General features: G+C 43.2%; 1 long non-coding RNA gene across 1 annotated transcript in view; it reads left to right on the top strand.

Annotated features, from left to right (window-relative positions):
• LOC142818717 (uncharacterized) overlaps positions 1-15,753 on the top strand; it is a 46,847-nt gene extending 31,094 nt beyond the window's left edge. The window contains exons 2-3 of the long non-coding RNA XR_016346956.1: positions 9,141-9,214; positions 13,826-15,753. This is a non-coding gene — a long non-coding RNA (uncharacterized LOC142818717). The remainder of the gene's footprint in view (positions 1-9,140; positions 9,215-13,825) is intronic.
• Positions 15,754-16,320: the final 567 nt, after the last annotated feature.

Below are 16,320 nucleotides of genomic sequence, written 5' to 3'. Positions count from 1 at the left end.
CACTGTTTTAGGTCTCTTGCTATGTTTTTTAATTTGGGGTATACATTTAAGTTGGGCCTCTATTATGGTGTCTTTAAAAAGTTTCCATGCAGCTTTCAGGGATTTGGCTCTAGTCACTGTGCCTTTTAATTTCTGTTTAACTAACCTCCTCATTTTTGTGTAATTCCCCTTTTTGAAATTAAATGCCAGGGTGCTGGACTGCTGAGGTGTTCTTCCCACCACAGGAATGTTGAATGTTATTATATTATGGTCACTATTCCCAAGCGGTCCTGTAACGGTTATTTCCTGGACCTGATCCTGCACTCCACTCCACTCCACCATCCAGTTTGTTCTTGTGGATTACAGTAAGTGATTTAGGCAGAGCTGACTAGAGAGGTTGAATGTATGGTATGAGAACATCAAGGCCTGTAGGCTTATCCTGTCTCCCAGGTCTTTTTTCCCTTCTCAACCTAGTTCTTCCCTGTACCTTTCAGAGTGCTGTGTAGCCAGGTCTTAGTTAGACAGATAGTTCTTAGTTCATTTTGCTGAGTCAAATCTCCATGGGGTGCCATCTCTGCCTTCGCCAGCAGCTATGCTAATAGCTCTGCGGTGTCTCTGGAAGTGTTTGCTCAGGCTGACCAATGAGATTGAAAACAGCATTCCCAGCTGGCAGGTTCAATTCAGAAAAACTCCCCTGCCTCCTAGGATACACAGGACTATAGCTACAAAATAGCAGACAACTTGCCCCTTGAGTGAAGAGCTAGAAATAATGTGCCAGATCCTGCTCCAGTAGCACAAAGCTACTGAAACCCCACCTATGAAGGGGGACTCACAAGGGGTGGAGTGCCAGAATGAGGGCTCTGGGTTAGTTCTCTTACAGCCCTTCTTTGGGAGTGTGCTGGAAGCTGAGCACAGTGCCTTGGCACCCTGGCTATCCTCAGTTGTCAAACCCCATTGTTGAGGATGGTTGTAACAGCATGCAGCTTAGAACAACTGACTAGAAACTGTTGTAAGGTGTATTATGGTTCAACCTAGTCTCTGGGTGGCCACAGGATCAGATTGCTGAGAAGTCTTGTCATGATTTCCCTTTGCTAGCAGCTTTCATCATAGGATCTCAGGGTACGTCTACACTACAGAGAAGATCGAAGCTGCCGCTGTCGATCTTCCAGGGTTTGAATTAGCGGGTCTAGTGAAGACACACTAATTTGAACTGAGAGGGGTAGTCCAGCTTCCACGAGGAGTAAGGGAAGTCGAAGGAAGTGTGTTCTCCCTTCAACTTCCTGCAGTGTAGACAGCGCCAAAAGTCGAGTTAAGATACTTCTATTTCAGCTACATAATTAATGTAGCTGATGTTGCGAATCTTAATTCGACCTCCCGTAGTGTAGACATACCCCCAAAGTGCATCAGAAACCTTCAACCAAACTCAATCCTGGTGTAAGCTGGCTCAAGTCCCACTTAAGTGAATGGGAGTTACACCCATTAAAGTTACAGATAAAGCTGCAGATCACCCCATGAGGTAGGTTAGTGATTATTTCACCCACCTAAGGCAGCCACATTCGGTGGGGGGCGGGGAAGGAGTAGCTGCTGAACAGCAGAAAGCAACACCACATAACAGTTTTAGCACAGGATGAATGGACTAACAGAGCCACTTGGAACTGTACGCTGTCTCCAAATGACATTGGAGTTAGGTAAAAAGTAACCACCCAAGTGTGAACTTTTCCATATTACTGGGTTTATGTCCCTGTGCTTTCCAAAAATGCCTCGGGATCCTTACTGGCCACCAGTGGTCAAGACTTTGATTTGATCTCTCTTTCAAGTTATGGCCACTCTAGCAGTACAGCATATCCCAGCACTGGGCCGGGAGCAGCTCTTTCTGCAGCATCCAGGTCTACTTCCCTACAGGTCTCCCATCCAAACATGAGCTCACCTCTTTAGCACGAGTCTGGTTGGGGTCAGTGCATCTGGCATGACCATTTATCTTTGTCTCTCTCGCATACATGCATGCGCACGTACTCGTGTCCTGTCTGCTGTTTTCTTTCAGAGGAGACTCTTAGGTGGCCATTCTGCTCTTTCTGGGGTGGGGCAGGATGTACATCCTCTGTGTGCTGTGGGCCATAACTCTCCAAGGAGCCTCTGTGGATTCCCTGACTACTGCTGCCCGAGGTTACAAGATTTATAGACGTTGCTGCAGCCATAGCCAGCGGGCGAGGGTTCTCCAGGGAGAACTGCAGAAGCTGGGACCCTTTCTGAGAAGGATATTTTCTCTCTTCCTACATTCTGAGTAAACTATTATTTCCCCTTCCTCTTGTAATCCAGAGTCTCCTATAAACTTTAACTTACAACCATGTGGATTATTTTATTTGGATGTAAAAACTCCCATTTCTTCTCTTTTAAAAGAGACTCATTTCCTATGAACATTTTCATGAGCTTTACCTTTTCAGTCCAGGGTTGTTATGCCTGCAGCAACTGGAGCCTGCGGTCTCATTAATCAGCACTGGTGTTAGTACAAGCAGGCCTCAGCAGTTCCTTAGGCTATGTCCACACTGCGGACCATGCAGAGGCACAGGTGTACTGATGCAGCTGCTCCACTGAGGATTTCCTGTGTAACTGCTCTCAACTGCTCTGCCATTGGTATAATTAAATCACCTCCAATGAGCAGCAGGAGCTGTCAGTTGGAGAGCATCTCCTACCTACATGGCGCTGTCCACACTGGGGCTTTTGTTGAGGAAACTCAGGTCTGTCAGGGGTGTGGATAAAAACAGCGGTGTCAGGTAAGGTCTGGAGTGTAATGTAGATACAGCCTCAGACTCTGAAATCCCCTTCTCTGCATGGAAAATCGCTACAGCTCCTTGCTTAGTGTGTGGTCCTTGCCCTTCCTCCTGTCTCAGGTCACTTTCACGCTTTGCCAGGTATGTGGATGAAGACTCTGGCCAACAGAGATTGGGGTTTGCCTAGATCAGGATCCCAGGATCTCTTCCCCAGGCTCAAATTCAAATAGCCTGTATTGGCAGAGCAAGTTACACAAGTCAGAACGTTGAGGTCTCTGCAATACAGCAGGCAACTGCCTCACAGGGAGTTGCAGAGAGCAGCTCATTCCTCCTCTCTGAGCCCACCCCGTGGGACACTCCCCTCGGATCCAGCCAATGCAGAATAAGAGGATGTGCCACTGCCCAGCACCGCACACAATGACACTTTCTTTCCACAGAGCCTCTCCTTGGGAAGGAAGTGGGAAGCGAGGTGACCAGCCAGAGCTCAGCTGCAAAGAGGGGATCACTCTGCAATGCAGCTGCTGAAGGAGAACAGCAGGGAGAGGAAAACGCAAGCCCGTGTGCCTGCTGCTCCATCTGCACCCATCCTAACCCCACAGGACACACTGCACAGGCATTGGAAAAAGCCCGCCCAGGCTGGTTTTAACAGAGCTCTGCTCCAGGCTCTGATCCCTTCCCACCCCCCTTTGCAGAGAGTCTCCACACTTTGTGCAGTCTGTAGCAGAGACGCAAACATACATAAAGCACAGCTGGGGGGAGAGTGGGATTTATTCAGAGTTCTTTGAGGTCACTTGGAGTCTAGTGATTCATTGGGCTTAACATCAAACCCAGTGTTTGTTTTCTTTCATCCTGCTTAGCCCCAGGTTAACACTTTCCACTGTAACAGGAATATATTGCAGCCTTTGTTTTGCTGTGTTAGCCCTGACTTCCTATTCTCCCATAACTGCCTGGGGGAAAACTAACTTTCATTTGGGCTTCTATCCTTAGGGCCGGGTGTATGTATTTTAAGGTTTGTGTCCATATGTCCATTAGCATCCCAAATCTGCAGCAGGAATCGATAATAAAAGTAATCTCTCTCTTTTCCATGATCTTTCCACTTTCCATTTTTATTTTGAACTGCAAGCTCAGACACTTGTGTTTTGAGAACTTTGTTTATTTTTAATTTTTTCAAGTGATTCAGATGTTTTGTGGTGAGTTGATGTTATGCACATAAAGGTGGAAGATCATGCTATTGTTGCTCTTATTCCCCAAGAATATCAGCCCAGAACCAACTCTTGCTCTGCAAGTGAAATGATCCGTGATAAATGTTCACTCAGAATAGATACTCCTGAGTTAGGTATGTACTGGACTATTTGCTGACATTATTATAGGCTACTAGAAGATTTACCTGGCATTGCTAGGGTCTGGCACGGGGGTGGGAGAAAAGGGGCATCCCACCAGCACTCTCGGGGCCTGCCCTCAGGTTGGAAGTGGGGGGACAACCTGGTGCTGGAGTGAGGCTTGGTGCTGAAAAGGGGCAGCCCATGCTAGACTCAAGGGAGGGAGAGTGGATCCTCCACTGGTGTTCCCTGGGCCCAGCCCAGGGATGGAGGGGTGGCTGCACAGGCATCCCGCTGCGCTCCCTGGGCCAGGTGTGAGGCAAGAGGGAGCATGCAGACCTCCCGCCAGTGCTCCCTGGCCCCAGCCCAGGATTGTGGGGGGTGCATAGGCGTTCTGCAAGCCCTCTCCAGGCCCAGCTCAGAGTTGGGTGGGGGGTGCAGGCTTCCCATTGGCATTCCCTGGGCCTGGCCCATGTGGGGAGAGGTTGGCTGTACAGGCCACCAATTGCAGCCACACTGGGTGGCCCAGTGGTGCTGGTGGGGGGGACCAGTGGGGGCACCACTGGTGAGTCTGGGGGGCTTGTGCTGCTTGGTCCTGATGGTGCTTCTGGGGGAGGGGGTTGTGGTGGTGGAGGTGCTGGTGGGACTTTCCCACCCATCCCCGGACCAACTTTGGGGCCAAGGGCCCAGGGGAGGGGTTTGAGCCAGGGACTTACCTGGGCCAGTGGCAGACAACATGGCAAGCCCCATCCACAGCTGGCCTCCAGCTTGGTGGTGTGGCTGCCTCCATAGGTCATTCTGCAGTATAGCTGTCCCCACTGCAGACTGTCAGTATTGCATCCTTCATCTCTCTGCCCCCTCCCTGTCCATGTTATGGAAAACAATCAAATTCCAGGCATATTCTATTTTACCACTAACCAAATTCTGACATTGCTTTAAGTTAGGATAAGTGGAAGCTGCATACCAAATTTGGTGGTCCTACCGCTTACCGTTTAAGAGTTCTTGAACAAACAGACTCACAGAGACACACAAATTTCTAAATATATGTAGAGATTTATGCCATGAATAGAGCTGCCTGTGGCTTGTTTCAGTACGGTTGTTTGTGAGTGCTCAGCTACTGACAGTGGATTTGTTTTTTTAAAAAAGCACTAAAGCGTTTGTTTAAAGGGGGAAAAAACACATTTAAAATGCATGTTGGTTTCTGTGACCTGAGGACAAAAATGTATCAGATTTGAGGCCTACTAACCTCGACAGTGTGTTTTAAGTTATCTAGGCAAGAAAAAACAAATGGTGAAGGAAGAAAGGACACAGTCTGTATCTCAGATACCTCTTCCAAATCTTTGAACAGCTAGGCATTGACTTCATAAGGAGGATTGTTCCTTTAACTGGATGGTAAGCTACATGATTAACAGTAAATGTAGCTGAATCCCTGCGCCCAATCCATCTCCCATTGAAGTCAGTTGGAGTCTTTCCACTTGCTCCAGTGGAAGTTGGATCAAATCCTACATTTGTCTAATGTGCAGGACTTAACACGCTAATTCGACACTATTGGCTTTTGTAGAGTTGATGATCGATTACATGTTAACTACGTCTGAATTATTATATAAGCCAGGCTAAAGGAATCTTCATCTCTTTGGCATGGGTGAGTTCCATCTATGTGCTGCTGTTTAAGAGGGAGCTACTGTGTGTCTCTTGAAGTATAATTTCATATCGCAACAACAGATTTCCCAAGAAGCTGACTCACAAGATACATACTGATCTCCACATCAGTACTATGCCATTCCACTGTAGATGAATTGGGAGCATTTTCACCTCTAATCAGGTGTGTATTTGTAAGCTGAAAAATCATATCAGACTTTAGGTTAACCCTCTGGTTGAAATTTTAACCCAGCTTTTCAGTCAGTGGCTGTGCAGGTGGATGGTAAAAAACAACAATGCCACCCTTATCGCACTGTTCAGAAATTATGGGGAGAAATTTCACCTGACTGACATTCCCACTCTTAAAAGCAAATGGATTATAATGCTCAAGGCAGTGTGTAAGCTACCATTCAACTTGACTGTACGCTGAAGAACCAGGATTTAAACACTCTGTAAAGCATTTACAAATGTTCATAGCTTATTCTAATTACTCCTTCAGTAGCCTGCTCTTATCAGCCAGGTCTGTACTGCCCATTCTAATGCATTATTTTAAGCAACTCAGTCCCTGTCTATTAAAATGAACATCATTTCATCCCTCTGCTGCATACTGTAAATTTTACACACATTGAATCTTGTTGGTTAGGCCTGAAACCTCTGTCCCTTATCATTTCCCTGAAACTGTAATGAGTGCCTTATCTAAGGAACAGTATAGAGATCGCTGATTTATCAAGCAAGAGGAATAAAGACAGAGCTCGTTACAGTCACTTACAGTCAGAGAGCCTTAAGGTTTCAGCCCTGAGGTCCTCACTCAGGTTTTACTCTGTCCTTATTCGACCAAAATGTCAACTGATTTTAATGGAAGTTCTGCCTAAAGAAGAGTGAGGTAAGATCTCAGTTGCTGGTTCAGTATGTACTGTAGGTGTACTTTAACCCATGACCTGTCCTATACCTTGACTTTTCCTTGTTTTTTTATCTTGTGTATCTGACACCCTCCCTTTCACTGCTTACATAAGAAAATAGTTTGTGCTGTCAACAAGTCTGTTTAACCTTTAATAAAAAAAATTAGTAACTAAAATCAAGGGACCAACTTCTGAAGCCCTTACTTGGGCAAAATTCCCATTGAAGCCAATAGTAACTTTGCATCAGTGAGGACTATAAAATTCTCTGAATTTTTCTCAAAGTTCTATAGAAAAACAACAAAGAATAACATAGGCAATAAGGAAAGAGAAACAAATAATGGGACCTCACTGTAATTTGTATTTAGTGGAGGATCTGTTTGACGAGACCAGTTTTTTTTAAGTCTCGTTTTCATGTGTGGAAATGTCAATTCTGAGCATATGTTTGCGTCCCTGGAGTCCTGTTCAGACATTAAAGAAACATTTTCTAATTCAAAAGATAAACACTTCTGTTGGAGTTGAGGGATGGAAACTGTTTTCATTGCAGCAGGTGCTGCCTATTAGTTCTACTAGAATTAAACACCCTAAGCTGGGCTTTAAATGAGATGCATAATCAAGCCCTTACATCATTGTGAGATGTACTGTACTCGAACCTCTTGCTTGTTGAGACTATATTTCCTTCATGAAGCATCCTGTTTTGCAATCCTCTGAATTCCCCATGTGCCATACAGTACTAGGGATTTCATCACATCCTGGGCACACAGGCTATATTTTCTGCAGAAGACTGAAAGTGCATGTGAATGGGGGAAAATATCAAGCCAATGATTTCCTTAGTTTTTTTGGTGGAAACTTGTTGTCTATAAAAGTTGGCTTTATTTTTTCCCTTTACTTGTTTGCACTGTTCCCAGTCTGGACTGTGGACTTGAATGTGTCTGAGTTTGATGACTGCATCCTTTTTAGGAGGAGATCATAGTTCATATATGTTCTGTTGCTTCAGGTCACATCTTGTTCTTAAATGCCCTTGGCTGTGTTATTTCTTCCTTTGCTCTCTGTTCATCTGTGTATGCCATGGACAAAATGTCTGTCTGAAATATTTTGTCACTGTGTTGTAGATTAAAATCCTTAAGGAGTTTAATCAACGTAAATGGATTTACTTAGGAATTACATGGACATAATTAAGGGAATGATAAAGTTCTTGGTATTTCTACTTAATTTTATGTCTTCCTTCTTACCTTTCTGTATTCATTCTGGTTCAGATTTTGGACTGCAGACGTCACTGGAATTGTTCTGGATTAATGTTAGGGTGACTATATTTTTCAAAGGGAAAATGTATAAGCGCCAGCTTTCTCTGGACCTGGTGCTCAACCACCTGCTCCACCCTCACTGGACCCATCCCCTAAGTTCCTGCCCCTTTCCCACCTCCTCCCACCTCTTTCTGACCCCTAAGCATGCCCCATCTCTGCTCCTCCCTATTCCTCCCAGAGCTAAACAGCTGATCATGACAGTTAGGAGTCACTGGGATAGAGGAGGAGTTGATTGGTGGGGCTGCCAGCAAATGACAGGCACTGCTGGGAGTGAGATGGCACCCAACTTCCATGGATTCTCCAGTCCCAGGATACCCATAGAGTTTATGCCTACAGGAAATTGGGACATCACATGCTGATGTTTTCCCACCTTCCTTAGGGCTAGCCTAAATCCCCTTCCCCACATAGGGTGCAGGCACTAGGGTGACCATATTTCCCCAAGGCTGAGGTGGTTGTCACTACTCGCTTGAGCCCTCCCTGCTTTCCCTGCCTGCACAAGACTGGCATTGCTGCTCACCCCCACTTCATGGTCCTCTGTACCCCTCTTGGCAAGAGCTAATGGGACAAATGTCCATTTTTGTTGAAAAAGTCAGCCCGGCTGGGACAGGGTTTAGTAAAGGAACTGTCCTGGCCAGCAGTGAAAGTAAATTCACTTTGCTTACAGGTACTGTCCTATTGCAGCCCAGCTCCCTGCCAGCTCTTTAAATAGCTCCCGGCTGGCTTTTGGCACAGTTCAGCCAGCTCTTGCTGGAACTGCGCACCTGGGCGCATCCACTTACTTTCACTTCTGATCCTTGCCAAAATGGGATGTATGGTCACCCTAATTAACGTGGATGTGGCTGAGACCAGACACTGGCCTTGATTCTGTTCAAGGCATGTTCCTTTGAAGCACAGACTGCCTGTTATGCTCTGAAACAGTTTCCATTTTCACAGAATATATTACAATCACAGTAGAATTTATGCCAGTTGAATGACAAAACTCATGTCATTTGCAAGTGCTTAAAAAAGCCCCCCCATCCCTGAAAGACAAACATTTTGCCGTGTAAATGGCTCGTTGTCGGCAGAAGCGCTCTCCTGTTGACAACCCGAACCCTGCTCATAGGGAGTGGAAGTATTTTGTTGACAAAATAGTGCTGACAAACAACGTTTACACTACCTGACTTTTAGCAACATGGCCAAGTCACTAAAAGTTGTGTAGTATAGACAAAGCTTTAGGGTTAACTTTCTGTTCTTCAGTTTCAGGAACATTAAGCTACTGAATACATCAAAGAAAAATGGGATCATTCCAACTTTTGCTGAAATTCAAAAAGGTACGGTGCCATCTTTCTTGTTTAATTGGACTGGTCACTCACTGGTTGGCAATCTTGAAATTCTGGGTAAAATCTATCTTATCTGGTCAGTGCGAGCAAAGCGGGGGAGTGATGCGTTTGCAGCAAAAGACTGCCAGCGAATGTATTTGGGCCATAACTATATTTGTTCAGAGCCTAGGATTCCTTACTGGGTGTGTGTGAGGGGGGTAGAAAAAAGGAAGGGCCTTACGACATGGTCTAATCTAAGTGAACGTGTTTCCAGTTTTAAAGTATCTTTCTGCAACAGAAAGAGGCAGTTTTTCCTAATCCCACTAGGGGGTGGGTGCAGTTTGGACAAGGCAACTTTGTGGCTGGTAACTAACTTGGCAAAAAATACAACACACAGGAGCCTGAATGCTAATTAATCACCTAAAAAGAATGGTGTAGTTGCCAGAAGGGCAGTTTGGTGCTTAAAGTGTTTTAACTTTGAGATGGACACACTTTCTCTCTCTCTCTTTCTTAAGCAATCCAAACTCCTTAATTTTTAGCTATGATGGATCTTAAAAATAAATAAGCTAAAAGTTTTCCTATTCCAGTGACTTAAAACAAAGAAAAAGAGGGGGGAAAAATCCCATACTAACTGACTAATGGAAAATCATGGGTTCCCACGTTCCATCAGGGTCAGAGCTGTAGAGCTTATAGAATGGGTGTTAAACGCGGATGGCAGAAATTGGACAAATTGTAGATTTGATTATATTTTTTTTTATCAGGTGAAATGTTGCAAAATCACTGTTGGTTTAAAAAAAAAGAATCAAGCACAAACAAACAAAAAACCCTAACAGCCCTTGATTGTGAATTCCACTTTGGATGATGGAAAGTGACATGTCCATAAAATAAATATCTACAGGTTAGAGAGAATCTGATTAATCACTTTAGTTTCAGTAGCCTTGGGAGCTAACTTTCCCCAGACCCTTTTCAAAGACAGGGAGTCAAAGGTTATCATTCTACTCTTATTATTTTCCCTGATCTACTGGTTTGGGGGCTACTAACTTTAATGCGCTATAACAATTAATGATGAGGAGTTGATTACAGAATCTTGGTTTAAAGCAAAGCTTCCTGATTCAGTTCCTTGATCCCTTAACATTTATCCAAGAAGACAGGGGAGAAAGATGGAAGAGACAATAAACACAAAGGTTACGTCTAGACTGGCATGATTTTCCTGAAATGCTTTTAACGGAAAAGTTTTCCGTTAAAAGCATTTTTGGAACAGAGCGTCTAGATTGGCACAGACGCTTTTCCGCAAAAGCACTTTTTGCGGAAAAGCATCCGTGCCAATCTAGTCGCACTTTTCCGCAAAAAAACCCCGATTGCCATTTTCGCGATCGGGGCTTTTTTGCGGAAAACAAATCTGAGCTTTCTACACTGGCCCTTTTGCGCAAAAGTTTTGCACAAAAGGACTTTTGCCTGAACGGGAGCAGCATAGTATTTCCGCAAGAACACTGACAATCTTACATGCTAGCTGGCAAGTTTTTCCGGAAAAGCGGCTGATTTTCCGGAAAAACTGGCCAGTCTAGACACAGCCAAAAAGACTAAAGGTCTCAGAATGAGAGATTCTTTAGGAAGAAATTAAACAGATTAGGGTTATTGAACGAAATTAAAAGGATCAGGATTATTTTAGAAATGAATATGAGAAGGAAAGAGGGACAGAGCTCTGTGAAATAATGAATAACTCAGGGAAAGAACCCTGTGTGACTTCTTCCATAATAAAAGAAGATACCAAATTAAATCTGAAAAGCAACACATTTAAGAAGAGAAATAAAAGGAGCTTTCATTTAATTAAATGTTAAATTAATTTGGTGAACCCAGTGCTGCAGGCTACAGTAAGGATCCTGAGATATGATTTGTTAATAAACATATTACTGGAAGTTACATTAGTCAGGATACAAAGGCAATGACACGGGATATCAATCCTCAGGCTTCAGGACATGAGCAGATCACCAGCTGGTATCAAGGAAACATTTCTCTGCAACAGTTTTAATTAAAATGGGATAATATTAGTAATTCTGGTATAGTTTTGCAGAACTGTCCAGGTACAGGATATAATAGTGCAGTTGACCCAGATGCATTATGGTTGAGGAGGTTTAACCTTCCTTTTTTTCAAGCATCCTGGATTGCCCACGTCTGGAGACAGAATATAAGAGTAAGTAGCTTGTTGGGTCTCTTCCAGCACAGCAGTTTCTATAACCAGTGCTAATCTAGATCCTTGGCAATTTATGAGTGACGGAAGAGCTTTGCTGCTTATGTAGCCATGACTATTGAAATTTTACATAGCATTGTCCTACGGCTTTGTGGAATCTCACATATGGTGTTCAATCCACACCCGCTACAACCCTGCTGAAGTCAGTGGAGCTGCATCAAGCATGACTTTGGTCTGCTGTCTCTAATAAACATTTGTGTTCTCCATTGTCATGATTAAAGCTTGATGTAAGAGCTGTGAAAAGCTTTCTCCCGAGTTGTGGGTTGTGCTCTTTCTCAGAGAAGAGTGCCCCATAGCATTGTCAACCAGTTTTCTCAGTTGTTAGGTCTAATGGAGTTTGTATCTTTAAAAAAATTATAAAAAAAGGAAGACAATGTGCAGAATAGACAGTTGAAGAGGCAAACATGATTGGCACGCTACTGTCAATAACTAGGGTAATGTACAAGGTATATGGGTATGGGATATGTGGCATTATGGATAAAGAACTAATTGGGTGGTGGAAAGCATATTGCAATGGTGCAAGATAGGAGGAGAAGTGGCATATGATAGATACTTTTATATGCACAGTTTAATTTCATCCTGCACTTAAATGATGTAGAAAAAGACACAATTGCTAATATGGTCAACACTAAACTAACAGGATGAGCAAATGACATAGGGCAAAGGAATTCAAATATGAAAGATCTGTGGAGGCATGAAGAAGGGTAGACAAAAGGCTCATACCTATACATCTGAGGCCTGAATTACAGGAATTTATGGGTGGTCTGACCCGACTGAAGTCTGTTGAGTTGCAGCTGCCAACACTAAGCTTAGGATGTCTACCCTTAAGATGCGATAGCGATGAAGCTGTATTGCTGCTGCTGTAATGCATCAGTGCAGACCTTATCTACACACACCAATGAGAGGGATTCTCCCAGAAGCCTAGGTAACCCGCTTCTCTGAGAGGTTGTAGCTAGGCCAATAGAAGAATTCTTCTGTCAACTTAGCTCTGTCTGCATGGCGGTTTCAGTCTCTCAGGATTGTGGGATTTTCATACCCCGTGAGATGCAGCTATGCTGAAGTAAATTCCCTAAAGATAGACTAGGCCTTAGTCTGAAGTACCCCAAGAGGTGGACCTAGCAGTGTAGCTGGAACCCTTAAACTGCAGTCCAAATGACTTATGACCATGGTTCAAAAGACATATTGGGAGAGATCAGACAGGGTACGCTGGTAAAACACATGCCAAAATATATTATTCTAAACATTCGTAGTCTCAACTACACTACCTGTCCACTACTGGGCTCTATTTCAGGTATATATGTCAGAAAGGACAGCAAGAGGAAAGGGAAGGTCTAGAAGACATGTAACAAGGTGGCTTGTAGCTTTAAGGGACAAAGATATCTTGAGCTAGTCAGCCATGTTCAGTTAGCATGTGTGCATGCTTGACAGCTGCTTGCAGCTGGGGCTTGGGGCTTGGAGGTCCTGACTTGGAGGTCTCTCATTCCAGCTCCCCCCTTGACCCAGACAGCCAGCAGGCTAAATTCTCACCTAGTAGCCCTTTTGGTTGGGCCCTATAGCCTCATGGTCCATGGTGCCATTGCCCCATTGTGGTTATGCCACTCTTCTGGATCATGGCCTTAGTCTGTACATTGCATATGGGTAAAATCAACATGTACATATATATCTGAGAGAAAATAAATTCAATGATCAGGCAGAAGGTCTTATGTGGAGACTGCCTGGAAGTTAACAAATAGCTCCTGCTTTTCACACTGAAAAAGGATGTGAAGCTAGGGCAGGTAGTCCATCAGCACCAGGAAGCGTGTGGGTCAAGGTGTAGTGTCTCAGAGGGAAGGCCTTGTCTACGTCAGTGGTGACAACCAAACCTTGTAGGTCAGGAGCTTCAGTGGCATGAGTGTGGGGGAAGACTTACTCTCCAACTCCCCACCCCACAAGTGGCACCTCCTCTCTTTGTCACAGTGTTTGTGGGTGCAGGGTGCAACCAGACCTCCCATACCATCCAGATCTTCCACCTCAAGATCAGGGCCTTCCCTATGTTTTAAATAGCACTCTGCCCCTCCCCCAATACCCTCAAAAACGGTACAATATTTTCTGGAAACTGGCAAAACCTGTTAATATTGTATGCAATAGGAGGAAATGAAAATGCATCATAATATCAAAGATGTACTCTTTTGGGGAACTTTATTGTACGCTTGCTGGTAAATGGATTCTGAAAGCCAATAGGCTTCTCCCATCCCATGTTTTAATTGATGGCTCAACATGCACATGAATGAATGATGAATACAGGCAGATATTTTAGTTTCGAAGAAGGAAGAGAGGTTCTGAATAGAGAGAGCTATCATCATAAGGGTGACCGTTAAAGTTGTAATCTGTTGTAGAGGGAGAAGGCGAGAGGATGTTGGTCTGAGTGACTTCCATCAAAAGGGCACATGAAGGAGGAAGACCCACCAAAAGAGACTGGAGCTGTGCCTGAAAGGTAGGAGGAGACATAAAAGATGATGTCATGAAAACCCAGGGAAGACAGCATTTCAAGGAGAGCATGGTTGGCAGTGTCAAAGGCATCAAAAAGGCTGAGGAAGATGAGTCTGGAGGGTAAAGATGGAAAACTTCATGATGCTCAGTGTCTCCTATTCTTTTTATTTGTGAGGTTATCTTTTTTTCTTCCTGTGGTACTTGCATAAGGCTGGATTCTGCGGCCCTTCCACAGAGTAATATCTTACTCTTGAAGCGGTCCTGTTTATTTGAACTGGATTCTACACAGACTAAGGGTCAGGGATTTTTTGTTAAGGTATTTAGATTGAAATGAGTGGGAGTTAGCTATCTAAGTAGCTTTAAAAATCTGTCCCTAAAGTACAACTCCTTGTGAGTGTGGGTGGCAGAATTTGGCCTTAATGAAGTGAAAAATCTGGATGGCTTAACTCACATTGCAGATGATACTGCTTTTAGGGCCTAATCCTTAACATAGCATCAATCAAGCAGTTGGAACTACACAAAGTTGGCCCACGGAGTTTGCATGCATGTGCAGTGTGCTTGCCCTGCATCTTGAAAGAAAGAGACTGTTTTCTCCCTTTTAATATCTTGTCATATAATTCGCCCACAGGCAAGTCTTTTCTTGATCTGGCGATATATATGTGAAACTGAAACTATGGTTTACAAAGAACCGTCTCAACCAGTCACCAAGTTAAGAGCTGTAAAAACAAGAAAAACAGTAATCCAACTCTTCTTGGAAGCCAAATCAAACCATAGTGAAATACAGATCTCTTGACAGCTGCCCAAGAAATTGAAAACAATCTGTCATGAAACAAATGCCTTTAAATCAACAAATCAAGAACCAAATAAATATCAAGTGAGATTAATCACTTTCAATTGTTCCAAGTTATTTTTTTTAAAGAGGTAGGGTAAGGGGGAATTAATCTTGCAGACTTTACGTACGTTTTTTTCCAAGGGCAGCAGTTATCCAAGTCAGTAAAAATGAGGTAATTTATATTGCAAAACTCTTTGGATGAGAACAAGACTCACAAACTATAATCCTAACCTACATCTACCCACAGCAGAAAATTGGGAGAATAGCAGCTTGTGTGTTTATTCTTCCTAGCAGAAAACAATTGACTTTTCAGGACTTATTTCATAATGACTGACTGAAAGCAGAGGACTTTGGAGATGATTTACAGGCCAGAAACATCAGGGTGGTTGTGGATTCCTGGGGGCTTGTGTTGTATTTTCTTACCTCACACTTAAACTGAATGACACGCTGAACTGGGAACTAAAAAACTTTGTGATGCAGGAGCTCTAAAGCACTGATTTGTGATACAGAGAGAATGGGAAGATAGCTGTCATCTTTTTTTTCTGTTAAGATTCTTTATTATTTTATGATGGTAGCATCTAGGGGCCATGGCCTGACTGCGGTAGGCAGTTTATGCAATGAACATTCCCTTCTCCAAATAATTTATAGTTTATATTTAATTCCAGTTCAAGAAGTCAATTAGCAGAAAGCTGTGGGAGATTCTAAGTGGAAGCTGCATAGTAAAATGGGGAGAGACACAGACTGGTGCTAAGGATGCTACTGTCATCTATAACAGAATAAATAAAGTGCCTTGCTCAGTGTTTGAAGAATGTGATGCTTTCTGTCATATTTTCCCATTTTCCCATGATAGGATTGGGAATGAGACGATCCAGGGAGTGGAAATAAAGCGGGATTTTGTTACAATGCAGAGATTTAATAAGACTTTCATAAATCTCAATCTTTGGGACCTTTTTCCAAACAAACTAGATAAATTGCAGAGCAACTTAAATAATAAGTACCCCATAATCGTCACTTGCTAAAACATGAAAACTGACCTCATTATTTGTATTCCAGACTATTGAGAACAAATATACAAAATAAATTCAATTCCCATGTCTTTATACATATATTGTGCACTTGTGTATATATGAAGACACAGGAATTGATTTTATTTAATATATTCTTACTAGTTTTGTAAAATAGACATGTATATTTGATATATGTTTACATGAAGTTGGTTGCTAATAATTGTTCCATACTGTACTTGATTTTTACCACTCTGCCAAAGCAGATATTCCCAACATCTAGTTAAGGATTCTGAGTCGCATAATTCATAAGGAACTTCCAGTGCTAAGTACTTCTTTAATTAGAAGTACAATTAGAGGGCATTCACAACACCATTACTATGATCCAGGAATGTCCCTTGCAAGTCAATGGGAGTACTCAGGTATTTAGAGATGAACATGTGTTTCAGCATTTTATTGGGTAGAGACCCATGTGCACTTAAAAAAAAAGTGTTAATTATAAAAGTAACTTGTTAAAATTACATCATAACACGATTCCAGATCAGAATGTTCCGTTTGCAGGTCA

The sequence above is a fragment of the Pelodiscus sinensis genome, chromosome 16 (assembly GCF_052426305.1).
Source record: "Pelodiscus sinensis isolate ZL-2025 chromosome 16, ASM5242630v1, whole genome shotgun sequence".
NCBI classification, from domain to species: Eukaryota; Metazoa; Chordata; order Testudines; family Trionychidae; genus Pelodiscus; species Pelodiscus sinensis.
This window is presented reverse-complemented; position numbering and strand designations above follow the sequence as displayed.